The sequence below is a fragment of the Rana temporaria genome, chromosome 4, assembly GCF_905171775.1.
Source record: "Rana temporaria chromosome 4, aRanTem1.1, whole genome shotgun sequence".
NCBI classification, from domain to species: domain Eukaryota; kingdom Metazoa; phylum Chordata; class Amphibia; order Anura; family Ranidae; genus Rana; species Rana temporaria.
The window spans coordinates 184,394,096-184,396,485 of record NC_053492.1 but is presented as its reverse complement, the minus strand read 5'-3'; the positions used below and the strand labels follow the sequence as shown (position 1 = coordinate 184,396,485).

At 39.4% G+C, this 2,390-nt stretch overlaps 2 pseudogenes; both read right to left on the bottom strand.

Moving 5' to 3' along the window:
* Positions 1-285: 285 nt before the first annotated feature.
* Positions 286-456, bottom strand: LOC120938668 (annotated as a pseudogene).
* Positions 457-1,942: 1,486 nt separating this feature from the next.
* LOC120938747 lies at positions 1,943-2,046 on the bottom strand (annotated as a pseudogene).
* Positions 2,047-2,390: the final 344 nt, after the last annotated feature.

Sequence of the window (2,390 nt, the reverse complement as noted above, 5' to 3'; positions counted from 1 at the left end):
ATAAGAATGTCTAATCTGTAATTTGATGCCTTTTGGAGATTTTTCCATCTTTCCTAAGCTTCGTTATGCACATTAATACAAATTTTTACATGGGGTGCCCAAACTTTTGATCCCCACTGTATTGGAATGCAAAACCTGCTTGAATGCCATTTAATAAGGACGTCAACTTCCGGTGAAATGCATCTGTTAATGACTTCTGAATTATATCAGAAACATCTCAAGTGATGTCAAATGCCATCTACAGAAGTTCAAATTCCACCGATACAGGCCCTTGTACTACATTTTTTTTTTTGCATCGGTCCTGGAGGTAATGCAATACCAGGTCAATGTGTGGAAAGGACAGAGCAAGCTCTTCTTCCATCTCCCTGTTTTAAAAATCTATTTAATATATGGTCCCCAGATAAGGGAAAAATATGACATTAAATACAGGTAGTGCAGAATTATTAGGCAAGTTGTATTTTTGAGGATTCATTTTATTATTGAACAACAAACATGTTCTCAATGAACCCAAAAAACTCATTAATATCAAAGCTGAATATTTTTTGGAAGTAGTTTTTTTTTTTTTTTTAAATTCTAGCTATTTTAGGGGGATATCTGTGTGTGCAGGTGACTACTATTACTGTGCATAATTATTAGGCAACTTAACAAAAAAAAAATATATACCCATTTCAATTATTTATTTTTACCAGTGAAACCAATATAACATCTGAACATTCACAAATATACATTTCTGACATTCAAAAACAAAACAAAAACAAATCAGTGACCAATATAGCCACCTTTCTTTGCATGGACACTCAAAAGCCTGCCATCCATGGATTCTGTCAGTGTTTTGATCTGTTCACCATCAACATTTCGTGCAGCAGCAACCGCAGCCTCCCAGACACTGTTCAGAGAGGTGTACTGTTTTCCCTCCTTGTAAATCTCACATTTGATGATGGACCACAGGTTCTCAATGGGGTTCAGATCAGGTGAACAAGGAGGCCATGTCATTAGTTTTTCTTCTTTTATACCCTTTCTTGCCAGCCACGCTGTGGAGTACTTGGACGCGTGTCATGGAGCATTGTCCTGCATGAAAATCATGTTTTTCTTGAAGGATGCAGACTTCTTCCTGTACCACTGCTTGAAGAAGGTGTCTTCCAGAAACTGGCAGTAGGACTGGGAGTTGAGCTTGACTCCATCCTCAACCCGAAAAGGCCCCACAAGCTCATCTTTGATGATACCAGCCCAAACCAGTACTCCACCTCCACCTTGCTGGCGTCTGAGTCGGACTGGAGCTGTCTGCCCTTTACCAATCCAGCCACGGGCCCATCCATCTGGCCGATCAAGACTCACTCTCATTTAATCAGTCCATAAAACCTTAGAAAAATCAGTCTTGAGATATTTCTTGGCCCAGTCTTGACGTTTCAGCTTGTGTGTCTTGTTCAGTGGTGGTCGTCTTTCAGCCTTTCTTACCTTGGCCATGTCTCTGAGTATTGCACACCTTGTGCTTTTGGGCACTCCAGTGATGTTGCAGCTCTGAAATATGGCCAAACTGGTGGCAAGTGGCATCTTGGCAGCTGCACGCTTGACTTTTCTCAGTTCATGGGCAGTTATTTTGCGCCTTGGTTTTTCTAAAAGGTTCTTGCGACCCTGTTGACTATTTTGAATGAAACGCTTGATTGTTCGATGATCACGCTTCAGAAGCTTTGCAATTTTAAGAGTGCTGCATCCCTCTGCAAGATATCTCACTATTTTTGACTTTTCTGAGCCTGTCAAGTCCTTCTTTTGACCCATTTTGCCAAAAGAAAGGAAGTTGACTAATAATTCTGCACACCTGATATAGGGTGTTGATGTCATTAGACCACACACCTTCTCATTACAGAGATGTACATCACCTAATATGCTTAATTGGTAGTAGGCTTTCGAGCCTATACAGCTTGGAGTAAGACAACATGCATAAAGAGGATGATGTGGTCAAAATACTAATTTGCCTAATAATTCTGCACTCCCTGTAGATAAGAACAGATGTTACACTTGATCTTAGCCAAAAGGCTAAGATAGTTTCAAATGAGAAAATATTTTTTCCAAATACCATATACAGTATCTCACAAAAGTAAGTACACCCCTCACATTTTTGTAAATATTTTATTATATATTTTCATGTGACAACACTGAAGAAATAACACTTTGCTACAGTGTAAAGTAGTGAGTGCACAGATTGAATAACAGTGTATATTTTCTGTCCCCTCTAAATAACTCAGCACACAGCCATTAATATCTAAACCACTAGCAACAAGAGTGAGTACACCCCTAAGTAAAAATGTCCAAATTGGGCCCAAAGTGTCAATATTTTGTGTGGCCACCATTATTTTCCAGCACTGCCTTAACCCTCTTGGGCATGAAGTTCA